At 40.0% G+C, this 14,232-nt stretch overlaps 2 protein-coding genes across 13 annotated transcripts in view; one reads left to right on the top strand and one right to left on the bottom strand.

The window, feature by feature from the left end:
• The window catches only part of rbfox1 (RNA binding fox-1 homolog 1), a 426,210-nt gene that overhangs the window by 84,340 nt on the left and 327,638 nt on the right, over positions 1 to 14,232 (bottom strand). The gene's annotated exons all lie outside the window — the stretch shown is intronic.
• Positions 1 to 14,232, top strand: part of LOC127450113 (N-alpha-acetyltransferase 60) — a 436,968-nt gene that overhangs the window by 261,432 nt on the left and 161,304 nt on the right. The window lies entirely within an intron of this gene.

Raw genomic sequence — 14,232 nt, 5'->3', positions numbered from 1 at the left:
ATGCTCCAAAATTTCTCTCACTCTCTCTCTCTCTCTCTCTCTCTCTCTCTCTCTCTCTCTCTCTCTCTCACTGTGTTCAAAACTAATGGTGACCCCTCTGAAGTGATAGGGATTCTGACTATATGCATGAAGAGGCAATTTAATTTAGAGTTGTGATATAGATTGTAAAGTGATGTGAAAGCAGAGACTGCTCACTTTCTGTGAACATTCAGGCTCAAGTTTTAGTACATAATTTTCAATACAAATGATAGTATCAGCATCACATTTTGAGTGAAATGTTAAATTGAAAATTAACATGATTATCAGAATTTCTAAGTATTTGGTTTGTCCCCGTTTTGTTTTAATAACATCATACGTTTGAGCTGGACTCCACAAGTTTGTGCAAAAGCTGATGATCCAAGTTATCTCAGCATGATTTGAAAAGGTTCCATAGAGCATCTTGTGCGCTTCAATGGAAACACCTTATGTACATAGCAGTTAACATGGTCAATGTCAAACATTTGCTTGATTAGTGACCTAGGAATAGTACAAAATCATATATATTTTTCATTCATTTTACTTCATAATTGTTTCAAAATCCTAAATTTTTTTTATTTTTCAGGTTTATATTACACGCTGAATCCCAGATTTCCAATGTGGTCTCAGACTTTTGGCCCCACTGTATCTGACACACTCATTTTTTGTCATAATATTTCTTTAACCCTCTCATACGTACTGCCACACATTTGTGACGGTTAATATCTGGGCCCCGCAGAGTAGCGTCACACATGTGTTTCTGCAACAGCCAGTTACATTACAAGCTGCCGGATTCTGTGTTGGCTTTCGCGGCGACACAGGCTGCGCTGGTCAAGCGTCTGTCATTTATATTTGCTCAAACAGTTACTCATACAGTCTTTTAAACCACAGAATAAGTTTATTTTATATACATACATCCAGCTCATCACCAAAGTACCACGATAAAAAGTTTACAGCTCTTATAAGCACAGTCAATACATCATACGCGATCTTCCTCCGATGCATGCTGCCATGTTTGTTTACATTAATAGTGGTTGTCATTCGTCAAACAAAAAGCTGTTCAAAGAGTCTTTTCAAGCATATAATATGTTTATTTTATGTAATATACAGCCAAATTGTCACCAAAGTACCACGATAACAGTTCACAGCTTGTACTGTACACAGTTGTGCTCAGAAGTTTGCATACCCTGGCAGAAATTGTGAAATGTTGGCATTGATTTTGATTAAAGGATAGTGATCATATGAAGCCATTTATTATCACATAGTTGTTTGGCTCCTTTTTAAATCATAATGATAACAGAAATCACCCAAATGGCCCTGATCAAAAGTTTACATACCCTTGAATGTTTGGCCTTGTTACAGACACACAAGGTGACACACACAGGTTTAAATGGCAATTAAAGGTTAATTTCCCACATCTGTGGCTTTTTAAATTGCAATTAGTGTCTGTGTATAAATAGTCAATGAATTTGTTAGCTCTCACGTGGATGCACTGAGCAGGCTAGATACTGAGCCATGGGGAGCAGAAAACAACTGTCAAAAGACCTGCGTAACAAGGTAATGGAACTTTATAAAGATGGAAAAGGATATAAAAAGATATCCAAAGCCTTGAAAATGTCAGTCAGTACTGTTCAATCACTTATTAAGAAGTGGAAAATTCGGGGATCTCTTGATACCAAGCCAAGGTCAGGTAGACCAAGAAAGATTTCAGCCACAACTGCCAGAAGAATTGTTCGGGATACAAAGAAAAACCCACAGGTAACCTCAAGAGAAATACAGGCTGCTCTGGAAAAAGATGGTGTGGTTGTTTCAAGGAGCACAATACGACGATACTTGAACAAAAATGAGCTGCATGGTCGAGTTGCCAGAAAGAAGCCTTTACTGTGCCAATTTTTACAGCTATAAAAATGAAATATATAAAACAAAAAACAGTACAGCAGACATAACCCACGTTCACGTTTACTATATTATTTACAGTATTTTTTATGACAAGAAATCAAAAATTAAAATAAAATAAAATAATAATAAAAAATACTTGTCTACACTCTGCTCCCCTCTACCGGCTGTGCAGTGTCATGTGCAAAAATAATTCACTCCAGGGGGCACTGCAGAGGAATTTAGCCCTACTCATGAAAAGGTTAATTATATATCTGGTGCTTTAAAGGTTAAGAATGTCTATAAGTTCTTTTTAGTGTTGGTTCATTCTAGGATACATTACTCTCTGCTAATCTTCGTCATCCATCACTGAGTGCATCACTCTTGTGGCTTTGAGTCGGGCGAGGCTGAGAGGAAAACAGGATCAAGATCTACTGCCCTTGCTCTTTCAAATGCACATTGACTTGCACAGCAAAATCCAGAGCCAACACTATCTCTGATAAAAAGAGAAAAAGGCTGAGGCAAGGTCTTCTTGGGCCCCTGCTGGGTCCACCCTTTCTTTCCTATATATTGGACATTCAATCGACCTTCACCTTTGTTTTCTCCTTTTGCTCGATGCCGGATTCTCTCCACAGGCGCTCCTTGAGTGTGTGAATGTGTGTGTGAGTATGCATTCGGGTGTTTAAGGACCAGCGTGCTGGCCCTGTTCTCCAGACAGTCAGCTGGCTTCCATTCAGCTGGACGTGCTCTCAGCTTAGAGGACAAACCATTCCCCGAAAGGCCTGCAGTGACATATGCCCACAGTGCGGGGTAGGACCCGAGGACCCCCTCATTCTTTCATTATCTCAGCCACCAGGCCTCCCAGTCACCCCCAAACAAGTGCTCCGTTCTCCTCTGTGCTTCACACCCAGCTTTCATATATAACAGTTTGTTGTTTGCACCCAGTGAGCATTACCCAACACTTCTGGGGCAGTTTCACCATTTGGTGATTGCGTGATCACTCGGAAGCCAGACATCAAATCGAACTCGCTGTCTCAGAGTAAACACATTAATAATGCAGGAGGTTTTGTAGAGCATGGGTGTGAACTATTTTGAAAGTAACCCATTTCCCAGCAGGGGGGGCTACCTTTTAAAAATGCAAACTCCAAAGGAAGCGGGGCCCAGCGAACATAAAATTGTGCAACTGATTCACTCCACTAGCAGAAAGTTTCCGAGGTTATAAGGTAAGAGGATGTGCAAAACGACATTATTTCTAAATCAATTTGTGCGTGAATGACTAGTCGACTGGCCTGTAAGGAATATTCTGGGTTCAATACAAGGTAAGCTTAATCGACAGCATTTCTGTCATTATGTTAACCACAAAAATTTTTTTTTGACTTGTCCCTCTTTCCTTTAAAAAATGCAAAATTGGAGGTAACAGTGAGGCATTTACAGTACAATGAAGGTAAATGGGGCCAATCCGTAAATGTTAAAATAATCACTGTTTCAAAAGTATAGCCACAAGACTTAAACAATGAGTTTGATAACATGCTTTTAGTGTGATAAAATCACTTACTAAACTTTGCTGTGTAAAGTTATTTCGAATTTTATTACTTCATTGCCATGATGACGTAATGCTGTAAACCTTAAAACCATAAAATGACAGTAAGAACGGCATTTAAAAAAGTTTACAGCTCAAATAATACACACAGCTCAAAGCTGTAACAGAAGAATTCATTTCAGGGTTTTTATAAAATTATAAGCTTCACATTTCTGCCTTTAAACCTTCCAAAAATTGGCCATTCACTTCCATTGTAAGTGCCTCACTGTAACCTTGATTTTTGCTTTTTTTAAAGAAAAGGTGTGATGATTCAAAATTATTATTATTATTTTTTTTTTATTATCAACATTATGCCACAAATGCTGTCGATTGAGCTTAAAGGGATAGTTCACAGAAAATGTAAAACTCTCTCATGATTTACTCACCCTCCTGGCATCCCAGATGTGTATGACTTTCTATCTCCTGCAGAACACAAATGAAGATTTTTAGAGAAATATCTCAGCTCTGTAAGTCCATACAATGAAAGTGAATGGGTGCCAAAATTCTGAAGCTCCAAAATCAACATAAAGGGAGCATAAAAGTAATCCAAATGACTCCAGTTGGTAAATCCATGTGTTCAGACATGATATGATAGCTGTGGGTGAGAAACCGATCAATATTTAAGTCATTTTTTATCATCAATTGGCACCCATTCATTTGCATTGTATGGACCAACAGAGCTGAGATATTCTTCTAAAAATCATACACATCTGGGATGGCATGAGGGTGAGTAAATGATGAGAGAATTTTCATTTTTGTGTGAACTAACCCTTTAACTTGTAATGAATCTGGTATTTTCCATCAAAGGGATAGTTTACCCAAAAGTGACTTCATTTTGAGTGAACTAGTCCTTTAAATTCCTTATGATTCCCATCCTTAATCGCTGTCCGATACATGTAAAGGGCATTGTTTGCCTCTCAAAAGACCTAATCAGGGTGTTTTAAGAGCTGCCACTGTCATAACATCTCATGTCCCTTCAGGTGATGATTTAGCTTATTAAGGTGGCACAGATGGAGATGTTACTGGAGGAGGATTACTAAAGGAGTTTGTCTTGCTCTGTCGACACACAGAGCTGCATGACATTCAGAGGAGCACAGAGATATTTGCCATGTGACAAACGGCAAGTGCGGCCACACTATGCAGTAAGTGCTATTGGCGAGTGCTTTAAGATGTATAATTAAAGACACTGCGTGACAGGAGGGAGACCTGTGTGGGGTCCAGGGACTATGTGGCTAATCCTCTTCCTGCACAAACTATCCCCTTGTGAGTGTGATTGATGAACTGATTCCTCTTTACATCTTCATTTGCATGGCGCACTAACGCAGGCATGGGGCAGAGCGGCAGACAAGAGCTCCCGCACTAATACCAGCTAATATGATAATGGGAAACAAGGCAAGGTTAGCTCCCACTCTGCTCATATGGTCTGCTCACACATTAACTTAGGGCTACAGTGCACCTCTCTGGCCGCAAAGCATGTTGTCCCACAGGCCTGCTTATGTGTGAAGAGCTAGTTCACTTATTCACTTGTTTACTAGCTCACCATCTTTCTCGCTCGCAATCTCAGCTAGAGATGGATGACTAGTCATCGAACAACTCCATTCGATCTGTGAGGCCTTAGTTCTTAAGGCCAAAGTATACTTTTGGTTTTTGATGTGCTGGTATGTTTCAAGCACAGTGCTCAACACTCCATTTTCGTCATCAGCACAGTATTTCTATTGGATACTTGGATATCTCTAGTGGATACTCACACAGTGAGCACCTGACCATCACTCATTATGTCAATGGTGAAGCAAACATTTCAATAATTTCAAAAGCCTTTTATGAAACATTCTTTAAACAGCCTGTGCTTCATACGTTATTTCTAAAAGGTGAAGTGTTTAATTTATGCACCCCTAGTGTCACCAGATGGAACTGCAAAAACAATAACACTCCCCCAGCATCCTATTTGTCAGTAAAACAGATAGTCCCACCCCAAACTCATCCAATGGTTGAGCCGGAGTTGTTGTGTCGGGCTGATTGGGATTCTCAAACAAACAGAGCAATGTTTTGACAGCGCCAGAGAGCCCTAGTTTTTATACTTTTCTGGGAAACAAACGTACTAATGGCTTACTTACACTGTAGTTGTCTCTGCATATTAGGACTAAGTATTTTAACACTGGAAAATTTGACTAATGGTACATAATGACTATTTTGACAGCTAATCATTCATGTAATGTTAAACAGGTCTACTATGTCAAATCTGGGCTTGGGGAAAACTTTAAAGTATGACTGACACCCTGAGAAGATTTTTACTGTAAAAATTATGTTTACCTTTTTTAGACTTTAACATACAATTTTCTTGTTGGCTCTCTGATGAATTCAGTCATTTGTTCTGGAACTGTGAATGCTTTGGCTAGCATGTCTACCCAACCACACACAGCTTGAAACCACAAGCAACCATTTTGTGAGTAAAGAATACCAATTTGAGGCATGGTTTCACTGACAGACTTAGTCTTTGCCTCGGTCTAATGGTATTGGATGATGTTTTTATAGTCAGTGAGATGCAATAATAAGATCTCGAGAGCTGGCTTGCATGAGAGCCTGAAGTGGGCGTATTTTGAACACAAAGCCATGCAATCATAACCCAGTTCCTTTTCCCTGTTGAACTCGGGAGAGAAAATATGAACTCTTTTGGCTTGCATATCACAAGCCGTTTTGAGTTTATAGCGTGTGGTGTATGAAGAGGGAGTAAAAATGGATCCATGTCTGATGCTTCTCTGAATTTTGGATGAGGAGCACTGCCTAGGCAACCACAGATAACGACCAGCATGCTGGTTTGGTACTTTGCCTCCTGGTCCATCATTATCATTATCATAATAATAACCAGGTGAAATGAGAATGATACCATGCAATGACTTTCAGTTTTTATAGTTTGATGCATAGGTTAAAGATTACAGTTGTTATTATATACAACTGCAGTGCACTACATAAAATGATTTTCTTCCTCAGTATTTTTATATTGTTTTCCAGAAAAATATTTAAACATGCTAAAACCAAGACAGGTTTACTTGATATTAAGACTTGTTTTCAGAGAAATCTAACACAATTTAATGACTAAAGGTTTTTGCTTTAAACAAGAAAAACTATTGGCCAGTAGGGTATGAAAAAATTAACTAAATTCAAAGGGAAAACACTTTCTTACCAATTGTTTTTTTTTGTTTTTTTTTTGCGGTGTGGATTTTTTATCCCCCAATATTACATAAAAGTCTTTGGTAAAAATGGCTGGGAATAACAGTTGGCATACATAAAAAGAGTATAAATGCAAATGACCTTTCTCACCGAATACAGATTGAGACTACAAGAGCGAGAAAGAAATAAAGAGCAAGAGAGGCTGTGTAGAATCAGATTGCAGGTATGCAGTTGGAGCAGTGTCCCCTGCAGCTGTTCTCTGCCTGCCAGCTTCCCTCTGATACACATCAGTCTTGGCCAGCATGTTCCAGCTTGGCCCCTGCTTCAGATGAGGAGCGCATATACATTTCCAGATCACAAACCCATCTCCTTCCCTCCACAACTCCACTGGAACAAATCTGCTTTCTATTCTGTGCTGCAAATCTCATGTTCTAGTAGGGTTGAACTTGGAGGGATTCAGCCGCCTGTGTCAGCATAGCTCTCTTGCTCTCCCTTTCTCTCTATCTCTCGCTCTCTCTCTTCCCCCCCCCCCAAACACAAAAGCTCTGCTCCAAAAATCTAGTTGACTGGCTCGCCGCCTACTGACTACCCTGTTGAAAAGACCAGCATTGCTGTTCACCAGCATATGTTGTGTTTTGGATGCTGGTCCTCAACATGAGGACAATTTAAAAAAGACCATGCTTGTTGATCAGCATTTTTGCTGGTGAAGAACTTGGCAATGTTGTTCCATCAACTAGGACAGTACTAATAAACATAAACCAGCTTCTAACCATCATGGAACCTCATAAGTGACATATTTGGAACACTTTAGCCTATATAGGCAGCATGTAAATAGCACTTCACATGCAGAGATCTCACTGTGAATTCGGCAAAAGTATGTTGACATTTCTTAAGCTAAACTCGGTCAGTGTTCAGAAGAGCTTTTGAACATAAAGGCACATGTTAGCTCCAGTTTCTGGGTAAAATGGCCACAGAGGGGCACCAAAAGCAAGCTGTTTTTAGCTTTAAATTATGTAACACAGTGAAGAGGGATGCATATTTTTTAACTTTACACCTAAACAAAAACCCCAACCCAAAACCTAATCGTCAGAGAAGAAAAATGTAATGGAACCTCAGAATCGCACTTATCACAGATTATGCAAACGTGATATCTTCCTGGTATCGACATGGGAGAACAAGAACACAAGTCTGGATACTGCTGACCCAAAGCACTATCAGACACTCAACAAGAGAACCTAAACATACTTTGGGGCCAATGTCAGGGTACTGTAACATTCAATAGCAACATGCCAACTTCCTGTGTGTATTGATTTCAATAAAGTTTGATGTTATCGCAATGCAAGAAATGTCTTAAAATGCTGCCTCCATACTAGGTTACAGAGCAAGAATGTGGATTTTTCTGGGAGAGTCACATGGCGCCATGCGGGGGTCAGACGTGTGAACAGCGAGCTCTGAGCACTTTGCTAGTTTTTAATTCTTTTTTTGTCTTTAACCGGTGACATTCGATACACCCTGCTACATAACTGTTGTAGAATTCAAAATCCTCTGGCTCTGACATTAAAAGACACTTACGTGCTCAAGCTGATACCCCAGACAGGGCCGCAGACCAGGGACTCAGTTTGGACGGTGCGGCGGGTGAAATTCAACGTCAGCTGTCCAGCGTGTCTGTAATGCTGGTGAAGGTCATAGCGGACTTTTAGGATCTTGCAGTAATATGTCGATCGATCACTTCCATGGAGGCGAAATTCTCTGAGTTGGTTACAAGAATTGGGGATGTCGAGAAACGGATCGATTATCTGGAATCATCGGAGAAGGAGTTAGCTGCTAATCCGCTAGTGACCAAAGTAGATTTGGAATGCGTTTGGGAAAAGTTGGAAGACCTTGAGAATTGTAATCGGCGAAACAACGTCTGAATTTTTGTAATTCCTGAGCATGAGGAAGGCCGAGATATGGTAAAATTCCTAGAAAAGCTCTTCCCGAAAAGAAGTCATGGTGTGTTTCTCACGTTGCCCCCAAGTGAGTTTGGCTCACTGAACATTCACTTGACCGTCCGAGTTGCACTAATGTTGGAATGTAATCTTTATAATTGTATTTTTGACACACAATCAATTTTTTCTAATATGTCAAAATGTCAAATGTTAATATGAGTGGATTGTCTCTCTCCACGTGGAATGTGAACGGGTTGGGGCACCCCATAAAAAGAAGGAAGGTTATTTATTTTCTTAAACGTAAGAAATATGATATTGTGTTTCTTCAAGAAGCTGAAAAATTTGGGAAGATATGGGGTGGACATGTTTTCGTTAGTGCTGGCTCATGTAAGAGCAGGGGAGTCATTATATTGATAAGTAAACATCTACAATTCAAATGTCTCAGACAGATTAAAGATAAATTAGGAAGAGTCATTATTGTTTTAGCAGACATTCAGGGGCAAAAGTTGATTTTGGCTAATATTTATGCACCTAACGCTGATCCTCAGGGCTTTTTTATAGATCTTGAAGGGATTTTGCAAGCCGTTGGCACCCCTCATGATATAATACTGGGTTGAGACTTTAATCTATGATTCAGTCCTTGATCATAGTGAAGCAAAAGTGTGTAAGCCCCTAGAGCAACATTGACGCTTCATAGGATGTGTAAAAATCTTGGTCTTACAGATATTTGGAGACTTTTAAACCCATCTGGGAGGGACTATACATTTTTTCATCAGTCCATAAGATTTATTTTAGAATAGATTTTTTTTTTATATCTAAGTTCCTAATTTCATCTGTTGTTGATTGTTCAGTTGGAAACATCTTAGTCTCAGATCATGCCCTGGTGAGTTTAGAGGTGTCGCCACATATAGAGAAAAAGAAATCATATAGTTGGCATTTTAATGTATCCCTTTTGCAAAATCATGATTTCCAACAGATGTTAAAGGCTGAAATCAATGTTTATATGGAAACCACCTGGTCCTCAATATCCTCTGTGGGCGTGGCTTGGGAGGCACTTAAGGCAGTTCTTAGGGGTCGGATCATACAGTATGCCTCATTCATCAAAATATCCAAAGCACGATAACTCGTGGAGTTGGAAGGGAATATTAAAAGTGGCGAGGCTCTGAAGCGCCGTATGTCATCTGACGGCCTCAGAGAATTGACCTGATTGAAATACAGATATAATACTATTTTGTCATAGAAGGTGGATTTTTGGTTATTCAGGGCAAGACAGTCATACTTTGAGTCGGGGACAAATTAGGGAAGCTTTTGGCTAGATATATAAAGCAGAGAGAGTCTTTTTCTACCATAACCTCAGTGAAATCTGCTGGGGGTAAAATTTTTACCTCGGCCATTGATATTAATAATGCTTTTAAAGAATTCTATCTTGATCTCTATAGTTCCACGTCTTTGTCCACTGATGAGGATATAAGAAATTTTGTGGAACCTTTACAACTTCCTAAACTGACGACTGAGCAAAAAAATTATCTTGATTCTGAGTTAACCTTGGAGGAGCTTGGCGAGGTAATTAAGGCCTTGACTACAGGCAAGGCCCCGGGGCCAGATGGCTTTGCCGCTGAGTTTTTTAGATCTTATGCTACAGAACTGGCTCCATGTTTGTTAGAAGTTTATACAGAATCATTAAAGAATGGAAAGCTTCCGCCAACCATGACACAAGCCCGAATCAGACTTTAAAGACATTAAAATATTGTCAAACATTTTGGCTAACCAATTAAGTAAAGTTATGACATCTCTTATACATATAGATCACCTAGGGTTTATTTGGGGCCGCAGCTCTTCTGACAACATTAGGTGTCTCATCAATATCATGTGGTCAGTGGCAAATGATCAGACGCTGGTCGCGGCCATTTCACTTGACGCTGAAAAGGCATTTGATATGGTAGAATGGGATTATTTTTTAAAGATTTTGGAAATATACGGGTTCGAGAATACTTTTATTGGATGGATTAAGTTACTTCATAGATAACCGGTAGCGGCGGTACAAACAAATGGATTAATTTCAGATTATTTTACTCTGGATAGGGGCACCCGGCAGGGTTGCCCTCTTTCCCCATTATTGTTCTGTCTTGCCCTTGAACCATTACCAGCCCGATAAGAAGGGACGATGATTTTGGTGGCGGGAGGTGTGGTGCATAAACTTCTGCTTTACACAGATTATATTGTATTATTTGTCTCTGACCCCACTAGATCTATGCCTTTTCTCCACAGAATTATTAATTCCTTTCTAAATTCTCAGGATACAGAGTTAATTGGTCTAAATCCGAAGCTTTGGCTCTGATAGCGTACTGCCCAGTAACGGCTTTCCAGCCGGGCACCTTCCAGTGGCCCAAACAGGGCATTAAGTATTTGGGCATTTTATTCCCAGCAAATTTGTATGATTTAGTTAGAGTTCATTTTGATCACTTAATAAAAAGGTTTTCGAGTGATATGGGCAGGTGGGCTTAATTACATTTATCTATGATTGGGAAGGTTAATGTTATTATAATGAATTGTATTCCAAAATTTAACTACCTTCTACAATCTCTCCCTATTGATGTCCACCTCTTTTATTTCAAGCAATTTGATAGCATAGCGAAGACCTTCATTTGGGATGGTAAGCATCCTAGATTACATTTCAATAAGTTACACAGGCCGATTGACAAAGGTGGGCTAGGCCTACCCAAGATTTTGTTTTATTATTATGCATTCGGTCTCAGACATTTGGCTTATTGGTCGCTTCCACCTGAGAGAGCCCCTCCCTGGTTTTGTACTGAATAGGAAGTTCTTGCCCCTATTTCGCCATTGCAAAGCCTTTCTATTAAACTAATTGGAGAAGTTAAGTCACACCCCGTTATCTCACATTTGCACTCGGTATGGACTAAAGTGTCCAGAGTGTCATTTTTTTAATGCTGCCTCAAGCATATGGATGAACCCAAAATTATGTATTGATAAGTTCCCTTTCTGCTTGTCAGAGTGGATTGTGAGGGGGGTTACTACACTCAGTGACCTTATATGAGAGTGGAGTGTTGAGATCTTTTGAAAATTTGGTTCAACATTTTGGGATTCCCATATCTCAGTTCTATAGGTATTTACAGCTGTGCCACCTGCTCTGTATTGTTTTTGGCAGTAGATACTCTGGGAGAGGTGATTACTGCTTTTAGAAAAGGTCATGAGGCATCAGTGTTTTACTCCCTGTTAATTCAGAGTCTGGGGGATTGAGCTCTAACTTCTATCAAGAGATTACGGGAGAAAGATTTAAACTTGGTATTGGAGGAGGGAGTGTGGGCTAGGATTCTAAAAAATATCAAGTCTGTATCAAGAGATGCAAGGGTTCGCCTTATGCAATTCAAGATGTTACATAGATTCTATTGGACCCCCTCTAGATTATATAGGCTTGGTCTTAAAGACACACCCACCTGCTGGCGAAGCCAATCGGAGGACAGAGACACAACCCATGTTTTTTGGGTGTGTGTTAAGATTCAAGGGTTTTGGTTGAGGGTTCAGAGTTTTGTATGTGATGTCTTGGGCACTAGGGTTTCGTTCTGCCCAAGACTCCGAATTTTGGGAGATGGGGCAGTCATCAATGTGGGGAATAAACATGTGGAGGATTGGGTCCTATCCAGTGTTATGGTCACCAGACAGGTGATTTTGAGAGGTTGGAAGTCGGCTGGAGTGCCCCCATTTCAGGAGTGGTGCTCACAGATGCAGATGTAGAAGAGGGGTCATATAGAAGACTGGGGAATTTGGATTTGTTTGTTGGGAAATGGGGTAGATATTTGGTGTTCTTGGAGGGTTTCAGGGTGGATCAGTGGAGAGAGAGGGGTAGTTATTAATATGTGTGATTTTTATATATATTTTTTTATTATTATTAGTTGTTTTGTTTTAGTTTTTTTGTGTATGTGCTCATGTATGACCACAGGGGTGTTTGTTGAGGGTCAGGGTGGGTTTGGTGATGGGGAGGGGGAGGGGGTGGTAGTGGGTGTTAGATTCTGTATATTTATGTTTTGATTTTCTGTGTTTGAATAAAAAGAAAAATGTGGATCTTTCTGCTTCTCCAGAGACCGCCAGCACTCCCCGCCATTGCTGCCACTCCCCACCATTGTTGCCACTCACAGCTCTGCCCAGCACGGCCACTAAACATTGGCATTGTTGCTAATAAGCCTAGGTCGTTAGTGTGCCATGTTTTGGGCTAATTTTCTAATCAGAGAGTCAGGGTCACCACCCAAAACCCTCCTTGTGCTGAGAAGTTGTACCACTTCCTCCACCGACACACACACAAACGCTTGGGCTCCCATGTGCTGTAATTATATGTGTTGGATGTCATGTGGGTGAAAAGGGAGCGCGTGGCAGGCAAAGACACTCAGCAGCAGGGTCTCGGCCATATGGAGACAGCCTGGAAACTGTCAGGCTCACTTAATAGATGTTATCCTCTGGGACTCAGGAAAGCAGGTTCATATGGAATAAACACAGCTCCACAGGCTGAACACGGATGGGGATGTGAATCACTCCTTAACTATCTTTTCAGTACTACTCCTTGTCTTTTACTTCCTCCATCTCGGATATTTTTGAGGGGTCTTATTAAGCGAGATATATACTCCATAGTGTGTAGCAGCCGTTACCAGACACAGGATGCACAGCAGAATTGAAGTAAACATTCAATTAAAATGGACACTATTTACTTTCCTAACCTTGTGCGACATCGCATCCTCCTCCACGAACATTGTGTTTTGTCTTCGCTATACACTGCATAATTTCATTTCATTTAAACAGACTGATTTCAGTTCAGAACACTCTGGGCTGTCAGTAAAGGGTTAAAATTTTGACGCACCGAGTCATGTGACATAACACTATGGCACCGATCACAGCAGAGTTTGTCTTTGGGAGAAACACCAACAAAACTAAATCTGGTAAGAAAACATATTAAAAATGAAAAAAGACTAGTGTCTTGTTTCATCCAATGTGCCATTTCGAAAATTTGAGTGATTTATCTCGAAATGGCATGCTGTTAAACACAATGACTACTTATGATGAGTATAGGCCTTTTTCCCTATTTGAAATCCTATAATTATGTTCATTATCACATTGAGAATCATTGGGCCATCCAAAAGCTGAAAAATTTTGCTTTCAGAGGCTTTATATGGAGTTAGAATGAAAATAATGTGCATTTCGAACTGTTCTGAGACCAGTGCAGACAGACAGCACACTGGAGGTTAAGTAATTCACTAAATACGAAGCACGGGTGCAAGGGAGCATCCTATAGCATTCCTATGCAGCTAAGTGCATTCACTCCTGACATCCAACCAAAAGTTCAGTTTCAGGCTGCATATGGTGTTTGGACCACTCAACATGGTTGGCAGAGATGGTACAATGGTAGTCAGTACATAGATTCAGAATTTATAATGCTAAATTTTATTTTAACATGGTTGGGATTGATTGGATGAAGCTGGCCATTACTTTGAACCAGAATTATTTATGCTAATTTGTGATTGGTAAAATGCTTCATATAAATTAAGCCTTGTACATAATGCTAAAAACCAAACAGCTATTTTAGGCATTGTTTTAGTAAGTCAGCATTCAGGTCTGCTTCTATTTAGGTATAGAACGCCAATTCCTGATGTATAAAATCTT

Source organism: Myxocyprinus asiaticus, chromosome 13, assembly GCF_019703515.2.
Source record: "Myxocyprinus asiaticus isolate MX2 ecotype Aquarium Trade chromosome 13, UBuf_Myxa_2, whole genome shotgun sequence".
Classification (NCBI taxonomy): domain Eukaryota; kingdom Metazoa; phylum Chordata; class Actinopteri; order Cypriniformes; family Catostomidae; genus Myxocyprinus; species Myxocyprinus asiaticus.
Note: the sequence above shows the minus strand (reverse complement) of the source record. Positions and strands in the feature narration are given on the sequence as shown.